General features: G+C 34.6%; 1 protein-coding gene and 1 long non-coding RNA gene across 3 annotated transcripts in view; one reads left to right on the top strand and one right to left on the bottom strand.

The window, feature by feature from the left end:
- LOC111555282 overlaps positions 1-24659 on the bottom strand; it is a 481645-nt gene that overhangs the window by 46847 nt on the left and 410139 nt on the right. The window lies entirely within an intron of this gene.
- SLC38A4 (solute carrier family 38 member 4) overlaps positions 2130-24659 on the top strand; it is a 59907-nt gene continuing 37377 nt past the window's right edge. The window contains exon 1 of one of the 2 annotated variants that reach the window (XM_023231194.1): positions 2130-2224. The gene's annotated coding sequence lies outside the window, so the exon portion shown is untranslated. Of the gene's footprint in view, positions 2225-24123; positions 24272-24659 lie in introns of those variants that run through there. The other variant, XM_023231196.1, reaches the window with a different exon arrangement.

Here is a 24659-nt window from a genome sequence, read left to right as displayed (position 1 = left end):
GTGAGGAAAGGACTCTCAGTGGAGAGATCAGACTGAGAAAGGATAAGGAGGGGGTCAGTTCAGGAATTTGAGAGTTCAGTACTCTTAGTCAGTAGAGAATGCTTGGGAGGAGACTGGGGAGGGAGGTGTGGTCATGGAGGTCCTTGCGCATTCTCTCTGCAAGTGTCCCTTAGCTCTGACTCTCCCTTGAATTTTGAAAGTTACTTGTGCTAACAGAACAAAGTAATTGAATGCAGGAATTAGCAATACATTTTATTATTTTATTGTGGTCCCATAATAGAAAGCATATAGCTTTTTTGATTGCTTTTAATGTTAGGATTTAGAACCAGTGCTCAAATGGAAAGATAAAACAACAAAGTCTTATCTTTCCATCTGAGGGGAAACCAAATTATTTTTCTGGTTCTTAAGGGCATATTCTATTTTGGCATAGACAAAATTTACACAAACATACAACAAAATCCAAATAAATGTTCTTCTATGCTTTTATGAGGGGAGAGGTGGAAGAAATTTCTCTTCTGATTTTAGTTTTTAATGGCTATATTTTTCATTTTTGTATATTATATCTGAGTCAGGAAGTAAAAATGTATTAAAAAAAGGTGAGGTAGGGAATTGAATGACAGTAACACATGCTATCCTTTTATCTTTTTAGTAGATGTTTATGCCAGTCAAGATCCTGGATTTTCATAATAGACTTTGACAACTTTTGTTTTGTAAGGATCTATTATTCCAGATTTTTATTCCAAGCTCAGAGGTCTGCATACCTCTTTACCATATCCATGCTTGTAAAATATTCTTGATCATAATGTTATTAGGAAGGGAATTCAATTACTTCTACCACCCAAAGCATTATTTGAAATGTTAACAAATGTCCATATGAAATGTTTTTTGATAGCACAATTTCCTCTATCATAACTAAAATAAAGGAAAAAGAAGAGGAGACGGAAAAAAGGACTAAATAATACTCATGCCAGACAGTCCAGCCTAGAGAATGTCGTTTCCTGTATATGATTATTTCTTGTTGGCTATTTCCGCCTATTGCTCCCAATAAATCTAATGTGGATTCATCATTAAAATGACTACCATCTCAGTTCCCTGGTTTCCCCTTAAGTTGGTCTCATTTGTTCACTACTGTCACCTTGGTGCCTCACACATTGCCTGGTATAAACAGACACTGGTACATGTTTTTGAATGAATGAATGAAGGAAGGAAGGAAAACCTGTTTCTTTCTCTGTTTTTTGACAGAAAATACTCTTCAAATAGACACTTTTTTCATGGACCTATTAAAGGCCTTTGCAAAATGATTTTGTGCATTGTTTATAGTCAATATAAATAATTTTAAATTGTTTATTTGATTTGCATGGTTGTGGATATGAATCCTAATGCCATTATAAAATTGGACTTCCTGAGCTCAGATCTTGATTCTATCATCCAACTTCCTGGCTTCCAATTTTGGCTCTCCCCCATTTTACCTGAGTTACCTTGAGCAAGTCAGTCCACCTTACTACTTCACTCATCTCTGAAATGGGGAAAATAATAGTTCCTACCTCACAGGGATTTTAGGAGGATCACATAAGTGAATATTTGTAAAACATTTAGAATCATATCTGGTACTTTTAAAAATAGCAGCTATGGTATAGAATTATTGTGATGATGATACTGCATGGCACATAAAGGCTCAATAAAATAGGATTGCTACTATAGATATTATTGCAATTCTTCATTTCTATAATCTGCGATGAGGATTTGGGGCCCTAACAGCCTTTCCATTTTTTGGTCCAGTGAAAGTCTTATTGATTCTACCTTCCCTTTCACTTATAACTCTTTCTATCCACCCTGTGTTCGTCCTGTCATTTTGCCTTGCATCATTTGTTCGTTTTACACTGCATACTCCTAAGGGCAGGGTCTTTGCTTTTTGTTTTGGCATAATTTAATAACACTGGGTACACTCGTGGTACTATAAAAATGTTAAAGAAGAAAAAGAAAAAAGATGCAATTTATCAACAGGCAACTTTGGCTTACAGAGGGATGAGTCGCTGTTCTGTCTGCAGTGTTGGTACTCCTGCAGGCCGCCCAGCAGCATCTGGAGGTGTGGCTGGGAGCTCTCCAGTGACCGCACGTCCTGGGCGGCCACTGGGGTGTGCGCAGCGCCTGGAGCATGAGCCGGGTGGTGGCCTGCACGGAGGACCGCGGGAGGCTGCCGCCTCAGGACACCTCACTCACACAGGTTTGCTTGTTGCTTTTGCGTAGCAACTTGGTTAGAGGGACCAGGAGAGCGGGTGAGACGAAGGTGGAAGGGGGAAGAGAAAAAGACATACTGCAAAGCACTGAAAAACGAAGCAGGTGGGAGGGATTCATTAAGAAGACAGATTGTGGCAGTCCTTGCTTTTAAGAAGCGTTTCGTGCATGCTAGATGGTGCTATTTAGGCTATAGTCTTGTTTCTGAAATTGTTTCCAAATGGGAGGAATGTGTTTCATGGATGCAGAATATTCTTTAAAACCGTAGGACCAAACTGACCTCTATTGTTAAAGTGATCTAACTAAAAGCATTCGTGTTTCCAACTTTGCTTTGTGAATGCCTGAAAAGCAATCCAAAAGTTGAGAACACTAGGAAACAGAGTTATTTTATTGCAGTCCTGAGAATACAGTCATTACTGTTTTATTCCTTCTTATCTTTTGAAGCAATACTTTACTAATTCTTTAGTAACAGTATGCTTTAAAAAAAGTATCTGACACATTTTTGGCATGTGCCACTATGCTATATTTCATTATTCTTTCTGTACAGAGGCATCTGTAAAGAATATATATAAATATATATATTATATATATATTTAAACTTTGTATATTAAAGTAATTATAGATTTGCATCCAGTTGCACAGAGAGACCACCTAAACCTTTCACCTGGTTTCCTCCACTGGTTACATCTGACATTCTTTAGTACAATATTAAACCCAGGAAGCTGACACTGGAATAATGTGTGATAGTTTCTATGCCGTTTTGCCACATATGTGGATTTGTGCAATCTGATCCACTATAGGCCAGTCAAGACGCAGAACTTCCACCAGTATCTTCCATGAGATCTCCCTTGTTCCACCTCTTGATCATTATCTCCACCTCCTCCTCGCTACCCCTGGCAACCACTTGTTTTCCATCTCTATATTTTCCTCGTTCTGAAACTGTTATGTAAATGGAATCATACTGCCTGTGATCTTTTTGAGACTGAGTTTTTTCTTTTTTCAACTCAGCTTGATGTTCTTGAGATCCATGCAAGTTATTTAGTAGATAGATAGTTTGGTCGTTTTTCGTGCTGAGTAGTATTCCAGTTGTTTGACTCTATCTAGTGCTGCACTTTTTCCTTTGCTTTTTAAATCAGTGAAACTTGGAACTTCAGTGGGATTAAGGAGGTACTGGAGGGCACTTGGAGAGGAGAAAAGTATGAGGACATATGTGAATATTTTTATTTTCAAAATGACATTTGTGTGTGTTAGGGCAAAAGGATGTATATACTCCATCTTCATTTAAAACACTGGAGGATTGGAAAGGAGAAAAGGAACAGGACAGAAAAAAAGTATGTACTTAGACAATAAGGTATAAAATCTAGTACCTTTTAAAATTTTTACAGCCGTACAGTAATCTGTGACTTTACCTTAGTTAAGACATTTCAGAGCTCTTGAAATGAATCAAAACAACGCCTCTGCAATTGGAAGTTCCCTGCCAATCTATGCTCAGACACATACTGCCAACTGAGGGAAAGAGGCATGGCTGGAAATGACAGTGAGTAGCTCTTGGGTTTGACAGGGGTCACCCAGAGCCCAAAACAGCACCTTTAGCCCAAGGGCAACTATCAAAGGCAGATGTTCAGGTTCAGAGACTGTCAGTGTTATACTACTCTGACCTCCACCTCATCTGCTGCTGGGAGGAGGCCTCCCAGAGGTCCCTTCAAATCAGGTTTTAAAATGAAATGTTATTCTTTGTCTGCATGCTCACAAGTATGAGAAACCTGGAAACTGGAGGCTGTAACTAGCCAAGGGAAATGCATCACTTCTGAATAGTACCTGAAAGACTTAGGCTAAATCCCTCCCTTCAGCCAGAACCCATTGGAGAACTCCTCCCACCTCCAAAGAGAGGAGAGAACAAAATATCCACTACTATCTGAAAGCATTTGTAAACATCCCTTTGAGGTTTCAGAATTTCACATTCTGGAATTTCAGAGACATATTGTCAGTTCACAGAATGAAACACTCAGTCTGGACCCCTGACTAGATTTGAGTTGAACTGAATGCACTGCCCTGAGACTCCATTTTAATAATTTCTGTTACCAGAAACATATTCCTTGTCCTAAATCTTGGGAAAGGATGGAGTGTAGCTGACAATGGTGGTTCCAAAGTCTCAACATGAAGAAACATCATAGCTCAAATAATTTATAACTCTTTTTATAGGCAGATCTGCTTTTCTGAGTCTTTTGAAATGGAATAGAATCATTTGTGTTGTCTTCATAATGTGTTTTATTTTAAGTAAACATTAGATACCTCACATCACTTTGCAGGCTGTTCTTCTGGGTCATATCTCCTCTGTGTGTGGGCAGGGCAGATAATTTAATCCTGTAATCTTGAGGGAATGAACACTTCTCTGTAAGTCATGAGACCAAACAAAAGACCCACTGACTTTTGTATACCACTCTTAAACTGTTTACCTATTTGACTAATGATGACAGTCCTTAGGAAGGTGTGATAAGAAATGTAAATATGTTTACTATAATTCTCAACATTGCAAACATTGTTTTTTACAGGGGGATGGGAGCGCTGTTTTCTAATTTTTTTTTAAAGCTTTTTCTTTGAAGAGAAGTAATACAGTTTTTGAAAGAAAAGTAAAATAGAAATGCCTTATGTGCATTGTATAATTAATTTTAAACTATATGTTAAACTGTATATGTTGCATAATTACTTTAAAACTATTTCATAATATTATCATGGTATCCACATTGAATAATTAAACCAAATATAATGCTTTCCATTATTCTTTATACCAAAATTCCTTAAAGTTCAAACTTCTTAACCTGGTAGTTAAGATCAACCTCAGCCAAACTCTACACAAACATTCTATTTTAGCTGAAGTAGACTCTTGTTTGGTGTTACCAAGGTCAAATTTCTGATCCCATGTGCCCTGCCTGGAATCCAGTCTTCTATCTCTGAAGTCGCACCGTTCTTCCTACACAAAACCTACTCTATTTGCCCCAGCTCTCCAGTTCAGTTCCATATGTCTTGGAGACAAGGATCCTATCTTATGAATCATGTTCAACATAAAGTAGGTACCCAATGGTAATGGACTGTCTTAGGAGCTGGACTCAGAAGTTAGACAATGGGTTTTGAGTTTTGGTTCAGTCATCACGCCAGGACCTTATTAGCTTTGATCTTTGAGTAAGTTGTCTCTCAACCCTAATTGCTGTCATAAGAAGGGGTAGGCTTTACGCCTATCAACTAGGAAGAGAGAATCTCCAGTTGCCCACCCGCTGAGATAGACACAAATAGAAGGAGTCTTCCCATCTTAGGTCTCATAAAAATATGTATATTTGGCACAGATTTTAGTTTTGGTAAGAGATTCTAGCTTTATTCTATTCCTGTGACTGTATCTTAAATAATTACCCTTTGTTAAGTGATTGGAAACCTATGTGTACATGTGTGTCAAAATAACACCTTTCCAAAGATGTCAAAAAAACTAATTAAGGGGTGTGGTACATACATGCACACTTTGTATGCATACATTTCATGATCTTACATGTAGAAGAATCCTAAAGACTCTACAATAAACTCTTGAATCTAGTAAGCAAATTCAGTAAAGTTGCAGGATACAAAATCAACATACAAAATCAGTCAGATTTCTATATGTTGACAATGAACTATTCTGAAAGGAAATTAACAAAACAATCACATTTATAGTAACCTCAAAAAGAATAAAATACTTAGGAATGAATGTAATTAAAGAGGTAAAAGTCCTGTATACTGAAAACTATAAAAGGTCAATGAAAGAAATTAAAGCAGCAAATAAATGGAAACACATCTTGGGTTAATGGAATGGAAGATTTAACATTATTAAAATGCCCATACTATCCACAGTGAGTGACAAATTCAATGCTGTCCTCATCAAAATCCCAATGGCATTTTTTTACAGAAATAGGAAAAATAATCGTAAAATTTATATGGAACCATGAAAGACTCAAAATAGCCTAAGTGATTTTATGAAAGAATAAAGCTGGAGCCATCATATTTCCTGACTTCAAAATGCATTACAAAGCTATAGTAACTGAAACAATATGGTACCAAAAAAAAAACCAAAACAACAAAAGCAGTATGGTATTGGCATAAAGAGAGCCTGGAATTAAGGCATCTATTGGCATCAATAGAATGGCATAGAGAGCCTGGAATTAAGCCAATACATATATGGTCAACTGATCTTCAACAAGGGTCCCAAGAGCACACAATAGGGAAAAGAAGTCCTCTTTATCTTTATTTTACATCTTAAACAAACAACAAAAAACTAAAAATGGATTAAAAACTTGAATGTAAGACTGGAAACCATAAAACTTCTAGAAGAAAACATAGGGAAAAACTTTTTAACATTGGTCTTAGTAGTGATTTATTGGATATGACACCAAAAGCACAGGCAACAAAGCAAAAATAGACACACAGTACTACATCAAACTAAAAGGCTTCTGCACAGCAAAGGAAATAATCAATAGGATGAAAAGATAACCTATGGAATGGGAGAAAGTATTTGCAAACCATGTGTCTGAAGAACTGAATATCCAAAATATATAAGGAACACCTGCATAACAAATAACATGATTTAAAAAAAGGATCAAAGGACTTGAATAGACATTTATTCAAAAAGACATACAAATGGCCAACACGTATATGAAAAGATGCTCAACATCAGTAGTCATAAGGAAATGCAAATTAAAATCACAATGAAATATCACCACACACACATTAGGATGGCTATCATCAAAAACACAAAAGATAGCAAATGTTAGCAAGCATGTGGAGAAAAGGGAACTCTTATACACTGTTGGTGTGGATACAAATTAGTACAAGCAATATGGAAAACAGTATGGAGCTTCCTAAAAAAATTAAAAATAGAACTACTATATGATCCAACAATCCCACTTTCTGGGTATATATCCAAAATAATTGAAATCAAAATCTCAGAGCAATACCTGCACTCCCATGTTCATTGCTGCGCTATTCACAATAGCTGAGTTATTGAAACAACCCAAATGTCCACTGACAGATGAATAGATAAAGAAAATGTGGTATATCTATAAAATGAAATATTACTCAGCCTTGATAAAGAAGGAAATCCTGCTATTTGTGACAACATGGATGAACCTGGAGAACAATGTGCTAAGTGAAATAAGCCAGTCACAGAAGGACGAATCCTGCACGACTCCACTTATATGAAGCAGCTAGAGTAGTCAAACTCAGAAGCAGAAAATAGAGTGGTGGTTACCAGGGGCTGGAAGAAGTGGGGAATGCAGAGTTGCAGTTAAATTGGCATAAAGTTTCAGTTATGCAAGATGGGTTAGTTCTAGAGATTGGCTGCATTGCATAATGCCTATTGTTAGGCACTAAAGTGTTGTTAGTAGGGTAGATTTCATGTTAAGTGTTCTTACCACAAACAAAAGTAAACAAAAGGACAGGAAAAAACTTTTGGAGGTGATGGATATATCTATTACATTGATCATGGTGACAGTTTCACAGGTGTATAGACATGTCCAAACTTATCATTGTATACATTAAGTATGTATGATTTGTTGTATGTCAGTCATACCTCAATAAAGCTGTTAAAATAACACAGTGAGGCTCACTTTAAAATCAAAATTTTATTGCACATAATTTAACTTTTCAATGTTTCAGAGTGTCTCAGAGTCATCACTATAAACTTCATCTATAATGGCATAACTTAAAAGTGCTAGTTAATTAATACTTCTGGTTGACTGAAGGAATTTATAGTGTCTTCTTTCTTCAACTTCTGGGGGAACTACCAAGAAAACTATGTGCGGTATTTCCAAACTAGGAAATTTACACAAATTTTTTCAATTGGGAAAGTTTTCAACATTCCCAAGTACAGAGAATAGTGTAATGAATCTCCAGCTTCACTTGGTTTCAACAATAATCAATACTTGTCTGTTGCAGTTTATCTATATTCGTATCTTTTCTGCTCTGCTACCTCACCACAATCACTACTAAATTATTTCCAAGCTGATCTAAGTCATCATATAATCTGATCCATGAATGATCACTATGTATCTCAAGAAGATAAGAAATCTTTAAGAATAACTAAAATATCATTACATCTTAAATATAACCAACATTTATTTTCTTATTTTAATTTTTAATTTGTATTTAATAATTGGTACAGAGTGACATATTGATACATATATATAATGTGTAATGATCAAATCTGGGTAATTAGCATATTCATCAAACCAACATTTTCTTAATATTATTAATTATTCATGCAGAGTTCATTTATTTCTCATATTCTCTCTCTCTCTCTCTCTCTCTCCCTCCCTCCCTCCACTTAGTTAGTTTGAATCAGAATCCAAACAGGGTTCTCACTCTCATTGGTTGTTAAGTCTTTTAAGTCTCTTTCAGTCCTTAGAGTCAATAACCTCTCGTGTCTTTTTTTCCACATCTTGCAATTTATTTGATGATGAAATCTAGTTATTTGTCCTACAGAATTACCCATATTCTGAATTGTGTTGATTTACATGACTTTTAAAATGTCATTCTCAAACTCCAAAATTCTGCCTTCTTCAGTCTAACCGTCATAAAATTGATTCCCCTTTTTTTAAATTGCAACTTGTCATTTCTTCTTCTGTTGCCTTGAGGATCCTCCAGTCTATATGTTGCCTAATTTTAATCAATTTCACTTTAATACCCATGATTTACCTAACATTTCTTCCTGAAAGAACTTAGCCTTTCTGGAGTGTCCTTTCAGTCAGATTTCAAAATATGTGCTCATCTACTCACCCAGAGGCACTTGCTCAGCTTTCTGTAAGACTGCAAGATATAACCAGTAAACACTAGGTGTTGTTTTGATTTTTAAAATTGTCTCACATGGCTACGTTTTAAAAGTATTTTTCGATTACTGATATACATAGAAATATTTGTTATGCAATTATGTATCTGGGATTTACTTTCAAATAATGGGAGAGGGGGCACAGTGGTTTAGATGCAATGATTAGCCACAGTTGATATCGGATAATGCCAGCTGAGGCTTCCTTATATTATTTCATCTACTTACGTTTAAATTTAAATTTTTGCACATAATAAAGAAGTAAAAATGAGTTGTACTATATTACCAAAACTAAGTAATCAGACACTTCATTTTGGGGTCTAGATTATAATACTTTTGCCAAGGATCATGAAAAAATCATGTTTAAGGAACAATTTACTTGCTTTTCTCATTCTGCAAATCTGATTTAGCTAAAATAATCAGCATATAAATAACATTTAAATAAAATAAGGAACTGGTTTGGAATGAATGAAAATATGACTCATATAGAGGTGGTTCATAGATTTTGTCTAAGCTGCTTCTCTTAAGACTCTAGTGTGGCAGAACTCATTGACATGCTCCAGTAACTTACCAATAGTTTACAGAATACTCCCGGAAGACGAGATACAGCCAGACACAAGCCACTGGATTATCTCATAAGAAACAAATGCTAGCATGGATTATGAAGGTCACACTTACATGATCTCCCTACTACAATGACAGATGAACATACAGGTCTTATTTTCCCAAGGCAAAAGTCAAAAGAAAACTTTTACAAAAACCTATGATCTTCTCACTTTAGTATTATTCCTCTTTATTATATTCAACTCTTGAAAAAATAAGAGAATTTAACACTTTATACTTACACTATTCACCTATACTAGAAAATATTTTTAAAGAACATATAACCTTTGCTAATAATAATTTTCTATTACTTTATTAGTATGTCTAAGTAATTTTATCAATAGGAATTAATTTTAACTGCAATCAGCTATGCAAAAATCATAGTATGAATTTGCTTCAATATATCTTTTATGAAGTTGCATGAATTTAACATCATGTATGCAAATCCCAGTCAGTCTGATTGAGAATAAGAGAAAAAGAGTAAGGACCAGGGGCTCACTGATAGGAAGGGAATACAAATGGAAGTACAGTGAGAGGAGATCCTTTTGTCTAAAGACTTAGAAGACATAAGAGGCTCCTGGGGCTTCATGTAAGGCCTTAGAACTGGGTTTTGGTTTGAGGGGAGGCAGCAACAATAAGTGCAAGAAGGGTTGGCAATTTGTGCCTTGTGATATCGTTTTCGTGCACCAGGTTAAAAACCTCTGCTTTGAGAGGCAGAGGAACAAGTTTGAGAAATATCTACTCATCTAGACCTAGTAGGTCAATTAGGTCAATTAAATTTATCAGAAGTTTCTCCCTGTCAAGCATTTAAGTGAGTCCTGTTCCTGGATCAACACTGGGGTTAGCAAGCAGGAGATAATTCCTCTAATCCATAAAATCAAAAAGGCATTGGATGTCCCCTGGTATGTGTTTATCTACAACAAAGTAGTATGAGTTTGCAGTTGTTGGAACTCTTGTACAGAACCACTCTAGAAACTTTTTTAGTGAGCAAAAGGTGAGAACTCAAAATTCAATTGTATTTATTATTGCCACTTAAAACTGTGTAAAAATATCCTTGGCGATTTTTTTTTTTTTTACTTTTATTTGTGTGAAAATGTTTTACAGATATACACAAGCCTGGCCCCAACTGTGTAAACCATATCTTCCCTTTAAGCTATTAAGCTACTCAACCTGAAATTTTCCGGTCATGGACTTTTCAGGAATTTGATTCCCTCAACTGGGTAAGAGGTTATTCTATGCCAAGATCTCCCAGTACCTCTCGACTGTTACTTTCTATGTAGTCACTTTCTAAATTTTTGGATCAGAATTGAAATTAAAAGCCTATTTGGTGCCCCTTTGTAATTCTCTCAGTAAGACTAATATATATGCATATGTTTCTGAGTTTCTACCATTATAAATATTTTGTTTTGCAAAAAAAATTAGAAAACTGTTCAATAGTCCATGTGAATACATTTTTATTACTCCTTTATTCTCCACTAGAATTAACTGAGAAAAAAATAAATGAGTGCACACCTTCTAAATAGGGAAAGTGGGGAAATAGTTAAGCGTGGTAGGCTTCAAATTCACTACAGGGTTTAGGCCACCAAATATGCTGATTGAGGCCGAAAGAAGGCCTAATAAGTTGCCCATATTTTTAGATCTATAAAAATTGAAGTAACATTTTATACACATAGTTTAGAAATAGGTATAGAATGTTTTTTGTTTGTCTGTTTTTTAAAGTTTTTTGAGGTTCACTTTTCACAAATTATACTTCAGACATATAGAAAGTGTCAGGCAAAATAAAATAAAGACATTATATTCATGTATTATGCTTTGTCTAAAGTGACAGTCATGACCCCAAATTCTTACATGTATGGTTTTGTGTTGTTTTCACCAGAGTCAATATTATGCATCCAAATATTACCCTTTAAGATTCCTTTTGTAAAATAATAATAATAAGTAACTTAGAAATTTTCTAAGTAAAGGGTTTAGAAGTATTCTATGGTCTCATATTAAAGTATTGCTGCTATACATATTTCCATTTTGCAGAATATCTCATTGGTACCTATCACTAACAGATTTTTGTACTTTTCTTTAAAAGAAAAAGTTCTCCTTATCTTAGAAACACATATACGCTTTGTGTTGCAGACGTTGCTATGGCAAATCCATGTATTTTATTAAATGTCAGACTACAGTTAGCAGATGTTGCAGCAGTGCTGGAGGAATTAAGACCATGTCAGCCTTTCTCTTTAAATATATATTTTTTCAGGGCCTCCTATGTGTGAAATGTTAGCACAAGACAAGGAATGCTAATGCCTAAGTGGCTGGATATTTTAAGGAACCCACTAAAGGAAGCCATCTCTCCTGGAGACCTATTAATATTATTAATAACAAAAGTTGGCAACCATTCCTGAAATGTTTGCCAGGAGGCCTATGCATTAAATTTGTCATCTGATTTTCAGCCAAGAAATACAGAATTACATTTTTGAATTGGAGTTTAGTTATTTAATACTGATCATTATGTTGAATTCAAAATAATCTACTGCTTATAGATTATTTTATGAATAGATTCCCATAAAAATATTGTGTGCCTAGGCTATTTTATGGAGCCCACTGATTTAAAAACATACAGCCAACAATAACAGCAACTAGTGTGTATTTAGCTCTTACTCTATCCCAGGCCATGTTCTAAGGTTGTAAATTATCTCACTGAAGAAAAGTAAATAAAGAAGACACATGCCTTCTTTACTAAGCTACTGCTCTGTGCAAAAATAAAAAAGGAAGAAAGGGAGGGATGGAAGAGAGGAAGGGAGGGAGGAGTTGAATAACAAGCAGAAAGTGGTCTTAATTTACCAATCTACTCAAGAAATAAAAGGAAGGCCATGTCAATATGATTCATATTCTCTCTCTCTCTCTCTCTCTATATATATATATGTGTGTGTGTGTGTGTGTGTGTGTGTGCATTTGTATATATCTTTTAGCTATTTTTAATCCTTGAAAAGTCATTTTGACCAAAAATCTGGTTAATACAGTATACTATCTCATATAGATCTTCTATTCAATTATTCTCAAATAATTTTAGCAGCCATAACATAGAATAACTGTGATTACACGAGATAATGCAAACCTTTGGAAGACAATTGTTTCTTAAGCATTTTAGGTGAAAACTCATGTGCCACAAAGCCATGGTACGTGATCTATTTCTGCACACTGAAATGAATAAAACTCCTCATTTCTAAATATCAAAGAATGAGTGAAACTGGACCTAATAAAGTATTTGACACCACAACCTTTTAGTCTTCCACTCAAATTCTAAGCAATCTTAGCCAGGTTAACCTCAAATTAATGAGAAGTAGCATGTATGCATGCTTGCAAGACTGCCTGGGATTTAAGAGATGTAAAGATGGGAGATTCCCATGTATCTTGTCCCAAGACAAGTATGTGGTCTTGTTTGATCAAGAAACTGCCTCAAAGAGAGCCAGTCATCCACTCGTGCTGCCAGCTAATCCATACACTGATTCATAATGATTAAAAGTGTCTTATATGTGATTCTACTGAATGTGATTAGACCAAAACTGTGTGGCTAGCAGTTTTGGCAATTAGTACTAAAATGCTCAGCAACATCAAATGGTACAGTGTAAGTGAAATGCAGGTCACTTCGGCATTTGGAAAGTGTGTCATGGTACATCTTTGGTCTTCATATTTTATCAGTCTCACAAAAAAGATTAACCCAAAGCAAAGCCAGTCAACTCCCAAAATCTGCTAGTACACTTGCATGTTTAAACACTGGCTCTGATGACAGGTTCAGGGGTAAATATGTACCATGGGGCTGTTCAGCTTCACAGGTTGGTTAATATTAAACAAACACATATTGCAAACTGTGCCTTGTTACGAGGTTGTTTTCTGAGATTCCAGGGGTCAGAGTCAAAACCTCACATTTTTCACCTTTTCCGCAGTGCTAATCAATAGTATAACAAATGAAATAATAGTCTAATACACAGTAACAATACATTTTCAAAGGAAAACGTGTTGAAGCTAATTTAATTCTATAATCAATTTTGCTAATGCCGTTTCACTTTTATAAACAAAGAACAATAGAAATACCTTGTATGTTTATAATGCTATATATCCAATACCTCATTTAACCCTCATAGTAACCTTGTCTAAGTTTCCATTAGACCCAGTATGAAAGAGAAAACTGAGTTCCAGAATATTTGCATGACTTTACTTATTCAAAAAAGATTTATTAAGTAGATATCATATTAGGTATTGAAGTTGGAGACCATTCTTTACATATGCATATATAACAAATACTCACAAATGTTCACTGTGTGCCAGATGCTCTTCTCAATGCTCTACAAATATTAACTTACTTAATCCTCATAACAGCAGTGTGAGGTAGGCACTATTATTATTTCCTTCCTGTAGATGAGGAAACTGAGGCACAGAAATGGCAAATAACTTGCCCAAAGTCAGACAGGATAAAAGACAGAAGAAGTCAGACTTAAGTCTAGGCAGTGGGGCTCCAGAATCTGTACTATTAACTCTGTGCTGTGCTGAATAAGACACAGTGTCTGTGTTTGAAGACTGCAGAGTCAAGAAGGGCAGACATGTAAACAAACGTTTTACAGTGCAGCCCTTAAGCTCAACAGTGAGGCTTGCAAGAGGCACAAGCAACACAAAGGAGGAAGGGGTTAACTTGACTTATCTAAAGTCTCTCAGCTCCTAGGCTGCAGAGTGGTGATTGGATCTGAGTCCTTGAGTTTGAACTGCAGAGTCAATGTGTTCTCCATTTCACTGGGCAGATCATATTTGAGAAAAAGAGTTTGGAATTACAGTGAGAAAACAATAATGAACTAAGAGGAACATAGCATCTGAACACAGGATGAAAGCTGAGCTCATCTGAACAGAAAATAAAGGACTGTGCTTTGTAATAAATATAAATACAGACACAGATATAGGTATGCAGATGTCTTTGTTTATATAAGATATAATTAATAAATTAATATGCATATGTGTATGTCAACAGAACTCTTGTGAATATCAGCTCAGCTGTAAATTGCCCGGGTTATCTCAAGGCTTATGGTCAGTCAGAATAAAACGGGGCCAACTTGAGGAGGCAGAAGGAAAGCCAAAAGACATGGAGACACTGATGTCAACCATTCTGGGTGCATAATAGATATTCAAAGATTACTCACTGATGGAATAATTGGTTAATTGACTAATTGATTAAAAACGGGAAAGGGAATTTAAAAAAATACTAAAGATAGCTCATTCCAATTCACATTTGGTGAATTTTGCAAGGAGAATTAGTGAAATTGAAACATTCAGAATTGAGATTTCATATCAACATGTCAGAATTTTATGTCCAACATTTCTTTTGGATGACCACTTTGATATTTCTCTGACCTCTTTTTAAGTGTCGTTACTACTTACTAGCATTGCTAAGGTTTTTAATCCAAACAATGGCAAAATGAGTTCCACAGGGAGAAAGAAATTTGGCTAGTTTGAACTCCAGTCATGTTTATAGTTTACCTTAGGTTTGTAAAATTCCTTGTTTTAATTTACTAACATAAAAAAATGTGTACATTTTATCTGCTGCCACCAATAGTTCTGTTGTCACCCTAGGAACTATGTACTATTTTATAAATGAGATAAAGCTCATAGGGTTTACCACGTTGTTGATAGTACAGCTAGTAATTAATGGAGTCAGAATTAGAACCTAGATCTTCTGAATCAAAGTCCAGCACTGAGTGTTAGCATAACAGAAGAGAACATTGTTCAGAACAAGAGAAGACTTTCAATAGGGTGTCAGAAGACTTCTCATGTAGATAAAAAGGGATAGAAAGTTTCAAGACAAAAACAGTGAAGCTCCTCTCAGGATTCCTCAGAAAAAGCTAGTGCTGAAAGTCTTAAGTAAACATCAAACGAAATGCCATCAGCCTTTAATTTAAAGAGAAAGAAAAGATGCAAGCAAAACTATTTAAGTCAGTAAGATTGTCTTATTCACATGTAAAAATCAGACCACCCATCCAAATAAGCACGTATCAATCTTTCAATTGTTACTTATAACACTATAACACTATACAAGACCCTATTAAGAAATAATTAAGGAATATAAATGCTTGCAAATTAAGATATTAATATTACTGAAAAATTGCTCATATATAATTAACAAGTATTGATCTTCACCTAGGTAGATTTTAAAATAATTAAGACAAATTGAAATATGTTGAATTTTAGAGTCTAACTTAAAAAATCAACTTCAAATATCTAGGAAGGAAGAGTCAGGATTTCTATAGTTAAAGATTCAACTCCTGTAAAACTTGCAATTAACTATGTTTTGACATAGTTTACATCATTTGAAACAAAATACTTCATAAACCTAAGCTTTTCTGTTCTTAGCCTAATACAACAATCCTGATGGTCCAAACACAAAGCAGAAGCCCAGGTCCACATAAACCCTCTCTCTAGGGATGCAATGTAAGAAGGATTGCCTCATGCTACCCAGGTGGTTTTTACTATTTGCAGTAACCTTTATTATCACAATTTCTAACAAAACACATTTTCTTCAAATATCTGAAATCTCGAGCTCTATGTGGAACTGCTGAGCTGGACTTCTTTTATGAACTCATATGAATTAAACATAACAAAGAAAAGACATGGTATCCACAGCCCTCTGTGATCCCTGCACTGACCTTTCCAGTGGTGTTTTCCATTCTTTCAGAAACACCCAGCTGTCAGGAACTGCTTCTTGCCTCCTTGCCTTTGCTTGTGCTATCTGCTCTGCCTGCAGTCTGCTCCCCATCACATTTCTCCTGCCAACCTTCTATTTGTTCTTTCGGCTTTAGCCCAGCTGTCACTTCCTCCAGAAGCTTCTCTGCCCCTTGCAAGCTGAGTCGGATACCATACTTCTCCTACCCCTCAGATGCCATGGACATTTTGTGCATCCTGTTACATTATTATGACCTACATAAGAAATGAATTCACTTGAAAGACCAGGTCTTGAGAGGAGAGATTGGGTCTTTTATTTTTTAATTGTCTCTTTGCCTTACCCCCTAGCATAAAATCTGGCACATGTAGGTGTTGAGTAATATTCATTGAATGAATGAGATGATTTTTATTCTGCCATAATAGAAATTGATTATCTAACAGCATTGTAAAAAATATTATATGCCCATTTTTCTCAACAATATTTTGAGATCTATTTACAATGTGTCTTGCAGATGGGGAAAAAACAATCGATTTTTTCCATTCTTTCAGAACAAACTGAAGATGTATAATTTTATCTAGATTCTAAATAGCTCATAAATGCCCATTCAGAATCAAAGACTTTTTAAGGGAGTTGATTGTTTGCTAGTTAAGTACCCCAAAATAGAGATTTAGCTAGTGGCTAATGCCCAGGATTTGATTAACGATTGTTGAAAAACCTAAAATAGGAACTCTTTGTTTTGTTACTTTTGTTTCTAATTCTGTTTATTCTTTTTTGATAATAAAAGTAATCCGTATTTTTTAAAGGTTAGCCAGCTAATATAGATGAAATAAAATAAACACTATCTACATTTCCACATTCTGGAAATAACCACGATTAACATTTTGATATACATGATTTCTCTTTGCATATATTTTATATGTTGTGTACATAATTTTTATTGTATTTATTTATTTATATTATACTTTAAGTTCTGGAGTACATGTGGAGAATGTGCAGTTTTGTTACATAGGTATACACATGCCATGGTGGTTTGTCACACCCATCAACCTGTCACCTACATTAGGTATTTCTCCTAATGTAATTATCCCTCCCCTAGTCTCCTACCCCCGGACAGGCCCCGGTGTGTGATGTTCCCCTCCCTATGTCCATGTGTTCTCATTGTTCAACTCCCACTTATGAGTGAGAACAACATAATCTTCAAAACAACATAGGGACCTTATTATTATTAGATTTTTCTATCTCACCTTTTAAAACTTATTTTAATTTCCCTATGTCCTAATTTATTTGAATACAACATTTGTAATTACTGCTTAATATTGAAGTAAGGCAGCTCTCTCTAAAGCAACTAATGGGTCCTTGCATATAGCATGAATATTTACTGTTTCACAATTGGTTCTGAGGATAAGAAGAAAATACTGCATTTTAATACATAGCAGGACCCTTCAACTGAATATTAGAATGTCTCTTGCTGCAACCTCATACATAAATAAGTTTTAAAGAAAGATTTTGAATGCGCAAATTGAATCAGTACCTTTAATAAAGATTTTCATTCATTCAGTGTTTATATAGTACATATTATGCATGAGGGATAGTCTAATATTAATCAAGGTAAACAAGAAAGGAGATTACTTATAATTACTGCAAATCGGCCATCTAAACATACTTGATTCCATCCCAAACCTAAATATACCATCTGCCCAAAGTCTGCCCTCTGCTGCTGTCCCACCGAATGAAGTCAAAACATTTACTTTTCTGAGTAGAAATTGCATTCTATTCTGAATTTACTTTTTCCTATATTTAAAGAAGGCCTAGTGCTACCAATTTCATACCCAGCCTTCCAGGAATTATAATTCCTAACTCAAGCAGCCATAAAGTACAAAAAGCTCAGTTAATGTTCCCATGCTGGGCACTGCAAACTCCTGTAGCAAAGAATGAGTGCATTAGGCAACAAGTGTCCCTGTGAAGGGCTCTGACTACACCATGGCCCTACCCTGGAGTTGCTTGGAGTCCAGCAGTAGAAATAAGCTTTGCAGGCAGAAGCATGCCCTCTTCTCTGCTGAGGAGTTCTGACTCGGAAATCCTCCCGAGTTCATTAAAAAGTGAATTAGGAAATGTCAATGATACTATTATTTGTCTCTCTCTGTTCATATTCCTTTGAAAGACATTTTCTAGTGAATATGCATTTCTTATTTCAACATTCTGGATAGAATAGTAAAAAGGCCAGCCTGAACATATCTTTGGTTAGTAGGGATACTGATTCTTTGAAGCATACGTTCGCATTATCACCATTTAGAAGGGCTCCCTTGCTTTTAAAGTCTAGCCACACAGCATACTGGGTCACAGCTTAAACTACCGAAAGTCCAAATTTAAGCAAGATGATAACAGGTTTACAAAGTCCAATCACTAATGAAATTACAAAATCAAAATGCATCAAAATTGTTCTGGTAGGGACAGGCCGGAATGTGAAAGAGACCCATGGAATTTAATATGCTATGATCTAAGAAGAATGTAATTTTTTTAAACCATCAATTACTATGAACTAGAAAGAGAGTCAACCCAGCCCAGCACTGCCATAATATGTATTCTGTATGAAGAACTTACATTAACAAGGTGAGTCAGTTTTCAGGAAGTATTGTTATTATAATTATACATCTCTTAGCAGTTCTGTTTTCTTAAGCAGGCATTTTAAAGGCTAGAAATTATTCTTTAAAGCAAGGCTCTAAAAGTTCTAATTTAACATTTAGAATTTCAGTACATTATTTAAGTTGTAATCACCCATAAGTCTTATAGACCTTGTTACATTATATTTCTGCTTAGGTGGAAGTCTGAAATGAGCTTGTGATACTTTTCCCTGTATCATTTCAGTGTGGGATCAATAAATGAAATGGACCAGAAAGATCTTTTTCAAAGGTGAAAGGCAGAGGCAAAATATAGACATCATGGGCTGTTGTCTAACCAGATTTTTTTTTAATTTAATTTTCTTGTTTTGTCAGCCGAGACTAAAAGCAATTTTCTATTTAGGTCTGTGACAAAGTCAATAAATTTGTCAACCTGAACCAACCTTGTTTGCTAATTTTGCAACATAGTAGTTGACTATTCAAACATTTCCAAAATGCTCCATTATATAACTGTAAAGGTGGTTTAGGTTGGGTGGAAGAGAGTGGTATGTGATCAACTAAGCAATTTCCTCAAAACTCATGGGTCATTGCATTTCACTTGGTGGGGTTTCTTAGAATGGAAAATCAGAGCCTCTCCCAGGGGCCTGGGCTGAAAGCCCTTTGGGGCTTCATATCTGGGAGAGCGTTAACTCTAGATTTTTTGAAGGCATCATCAAATGAGCCTAATCCTGTAGTCATTTGTATTGTATGTGTGTTGAGATGTTATTTTGTTAAATAGAAATATTTAAAATGCACTACATTTTAGTAATCCCATTTTGGATTAAAACAATTTAAAGATATGTATATATATTTGGTGTCTTAAAAAATAGAAGTGGCTCAAGCTTCCATGGAAATCTGAGAGGCTTTGCCAAGGTGAATTAGAAAATTATTAATCTTTACTTCTGTGTTTGCAATTAATTTGATATGTGGCTTTTGGGGGATAACACTAAATTATCTCTTCTTTTATTTCTAATTTTTTGTTTTGTAAGTTGGGGTTAATAATTACAGAACCATGTAAAGAGATACCTATAGTATACCTATGTTTTCATTACTCTACAAGTGATAAAAATAATATGGCAGCCCAGGTATAGAAGTGCTTGACTCCCCTTCATCATGGCAGAGAATTCTGCTATTTGAATAATTTAGGAAGATTTCTGTAACATTTTTCTATGGATTATCTCTACTTTTCTTTTCTTTTTCTTTTTTTTTTTTTTTTTTGCAAATATCTATATTAAAAGAGAAATAAAATGAAGAATTTGAAGTGCCAAAACAACGGCATCAAGAAAGATCACAAATTCTCTTTAACGCTGTAAGTCTGAAAACCAAAAGGCAGATGGCAAATCTATATTAAAAAGAAGTAATCAAAATATTGCTTCTTTCTGCAGTCCTGCTAATATTTTCCACTTTTTAGGAAAGACCTGGGAGGTCAGATAGACATTTACATACGATGGGATAAAAAAATCAATTAGATTTTGAGTTTATGAATCTATGATGAAAGGTAACTTCTTGGAGAATAAGGTATCATAAATACAATGTCGTGTAGAAAAGTTAACAAGAAATGGAAGCAAGATAAAAAGGGAGATTACCTAAAGGGAAACTGAAGTGAGAGCAAAGAAAAGCAATGAATATAGAAACAAAGGCATTACAAAAGTATTAAAAAATAAGTAATTTGGTTCTTAGTCATTACTGTTTCTAAACGTCTTCTTCCAATTTGGCTACAACCAAATTCTATTTTCAAATATTATTTTGTCCTATGACTAAATTAGAAGTTTGTGTATAGTCATGATGAGAACAACAGGTTATCTCTCCCAATGTCATTGTGAAATACCCTGATGGTCTAAGAGATTTTTTAAAATTTATTTGTTGACTAATTTTAACTTGATCCCTCTGTAACTTTCTCTTTAAGGACACCGTTGGAGTTAGAAATTTTAAACCATATAATCAATGATTTTAAATAAGTATAAGAAAATTTCTTATTCAATGTGCAGGTATAATCTGAATCACTGTATTTTGAGCCAACAGTCTTGTATTTTCAATAGATAACATTACATTGGGATGTACATTCTAAGACCTTCTTTGTACTATTTGAAGATGATAGTCATAGATTGATGAAAGGGGTGTTGAAATGAATGACTTATCACCATACTCTCTTTCTCTATGTAAGGAAAATGAAGATTTTTATTGCTCATTCTTGTTTTTCATAAAATGATCACTTAAAATTCATAGCATTGTGAGCTAGTGAACGTGATAAAAAGAAACAGGAATACAAGAAAAAGATTCAAATTACCATTGGCTCCAATTTAAATTTTGTCCATTTGTCCACCTTTCCTTCTGCCATTATTCTCAGATAGGCAAACATCACCAAACCCAAACTTTCAGCCAACCTTCCTACTGGCCTCCCTGTACCTACCTCCACCTCCACCCCCACCTTCACCCCATCATCTCTCCTACATTTTTACTGTGCTGATTTTCTTACTTTCTTCAGAAGCTTTCAAAAGATCTTTATCACTAAAAATCTGAGTTCCCTAGACTTAACACCTTTTGCAGTCTGTACTATTCCATTCTGTTCTCCTATTTTGCTCCAGAAGGTCTCTACTGCAGCCAGAATGATTCTCACTGTTGCCAGTGATTCTCACTGGCATTTTAATTTTTAGCTTTTAATTTTAATCCAACATGCTAATTTACTGTAACTGTTTAGTATACTTGAAGATCAGAATTACAAGGATATTTTTCATCTAGGATGTCTTTCCTTTTCCTCTCCACCTACTAGGATCTCACATGGACTTTTAAGAGCCGGCTCAAGGTCTGCGGGCTCTCTGAAATCTTCAGTGTCCTCAACCCCTAGGGACTCTTTATTTCCTGGAGTCCTGGAGCATGCTGTGCAGTTCTGCTAACACTAATTAGGTTCTAGTCTGGGAAACCAAGTCTCCCTTTCTGTGGATGTATCTTACCCCCAGCCCCTACCCCTATAGACACACTGACCAAATCTCATATATCTATTCATGGTGGCACATATTTGAATTTCTTATGTGAAGGCCAGGTTAAAGTGTTTGTCACTCATTCCCAGACTTGTTTCATTATTTACTACTTACGTACTTTTCATTTTATTCATTTTTAAGGTCTGCCCATATTCTGATGATTAGCTCTTTCTACCATGATACATGAACCAAGCCTGAGCCTAACTGAATCTGTTGCATGTGCCATGCATTAAAATTCAAACAGCACAAGTCTATTACCAAATGTGCATGAGATTACATTGTGGTATGATTTTAATAAATATTCAAAACATTAAATTATAATGCTTAAGTCTGTGTTGTGCTTATGAAAGAAAAGTTATTGTGAGTTTTGTTGAGAGCAGATCATATATTTCTTCATTAATTTTGGCCACATCTGAAAATGTCAAATGATCTAGGGAAAAAAATAGTCAAACAATTAACCAGATACTTCATTATTTTACTTTATTAACTTTTGCCAAATTAGTTTTCCTGTGTGTATATTTGATTTTTAAGTCAGTGTTAGAAAAGTTTTGTAATAAGAATTTTGCTATGTAGAGTAGGTTTAAAAGAAACATGATTAAACTCTTCAATAGAAGTCTCTAATGTGTGCTTTTAATTTTTATCCAATGCTAATTTACTATAATTATTTACTATACTTGAAGATCAGAATTACGACAAAGCCAAAGCTTACAATTTTAGCAAGAATAAAACGTTAAGGATCTATACATTTATCTCCACCCTATTTTATATGATATTATAATTTAATATCAAATTAACATATTGGAGTGTGTTCATTCTTGTTCGACCCACTATCAAATGAAATTTTAACAGAATAGATTTGATTTTCTAACAATTATTGCAAATTTTTGCATGGTTAATCTTATATTTATCTGATAACTTTGCAAACAGAAAGAAGTCTTAAATTGGAAACATCACTATTAAATGATGGAAATAGAAATTTTAAAAGAATTTTTTTTGAGATTTCCCTACCATTAAAATTGGTACATTTGTTATTATCACTGTTCCCCTAGACCATAATACTTCTCATCTGATAAAAGACAAAACTATAGGGTAACTCTAAAAAATAGACAATGAGCTAAGAGACAAGTAAAAGTAAGTTTACCATACTAAGTAGTTAATAGACCAAACAGGCACATTTGGAAAGGAAAAAAAAATAGTTAACTACACATTTTGTTTAATGTTTAATGTCTTGTATCGACTTAAGAATGTTTTACTCCAGGAGCAATGTTTAGTTTTCTTTTATAGAAATAGGAATTGACACATCTGTTGTAATCTAGCATTGCTTCTGATTGGTTATTAGATTGTTCATTCATGTCATAAATACTTAAAAGGCAAAGAACTCTCAATTCTTGATTGGTTTGTGATTTGTTTCTCTTGCCTCACTTTCAGAGTAGTGTCTAGTTGATACATCTTAATAGCAGAATAAATAAATGATTTGCCAACATATACAATATGGTAGAGTTTTTAACTCTATCTCTGACATGTGGAGAGCCAAGTAGATTTTTTTTTAATGGAGAAAATACCTACTTAAAAATTCTTTTAAAATGCCTAACAGCCTTTTGCCTACTCAGCACACTGCCTTTGGTGTAAGAGTGGTGGCTGATATTGGCCTGTGATTTCCAGCTTCATGGCATCTTGGGTACTGTTTGGAAGTGTTTGTTATTCTGTAAAATTTTTTCTGAAAAGGTCAACAACTCAAAAGAAAATAACTCTTTCACTATGTAATCAATGTTTTCTGGAGATTTTGATTATAATGTTTCATTAAACAATCTGAACTCATAATTATTATTATTGTATTGTTTTGCTTTGACTTCAACTCATAAGTCTTTTGAAAAAGGAATATTTCCATATTCATCAGTCAACCAACCTAGTAGAATCTTGATAGAGAATGATACCAACCATGCTAAAACTTGCAGTGATTATTTTATTGTATAAAAGCCAAAATTCTAAAAGCAAATAGAAATTGGTGTAACTGATGTTTAATCCAAATGTACAACGGTAAACTGACTTAGCTTCTCTTTTTTTTTTCAAGAGCTGACGCAAGTTGGACAGGAGGAGGTGTTGGGGTGAGGTGGTGGTGTTGATTGGCTTGTCTCGTTCACTCCCACTGGTCTTTAAATCAATGTCTAGATCTCTAAAGGTTCATATAAGTCAAAGCTGTTACACCGATCTGCCATTCCAAACAAGTCAGGAAAGCTTACACAGGACTGGATAAATAATTAAGGTACAGCTGTTTTTACGTGAATATTTGCAGTGCTAAAATAATGCTTACTTTCTTATTTTTATTGTGTTGATTGTTTATTCATTACAAATTAAAATGTTTGAAAATACTAACTTATTTTTCTCATTTTAGAAATGATCAATTCAGTACAATGTCAAACACTGAAATTATTTACCCAGGTCCTGATTGCAGTTTTCTTTTGCAGATAATTTTAGGTTTAAGCATAAAATTAGGACAGTGAATAATAAGAAAGGGAAACATTGCAAATACAACCAGTAAAATGTGTTTAGTTATTTATATCTCCATGTTGATCATGGACTGTAATGAAGAATTGACACAATTTGTCTTAGGAAAAAATATGAAAGTTTAGAAGTACATTGACAATATTACT

Source organism: Piliocolobus tephrosceles, chromosome 10, assembly GCF_002776525.5.
Source record: "Piliocolobus tephrosceles isolate RC106 chromosome 10, ASM277652v3, whole genome shotgun sequence".
Classification (NCBI taxonomy): Eukaryota; Metazoa; Chordata; class Mammalia; order Primates; family Cercopithecidae; genus Piliocolobus; species Piliocolobus tephrosceles.
This window is presented reverse-complemented; position numbering and strand designations above follow the sequence as displayed.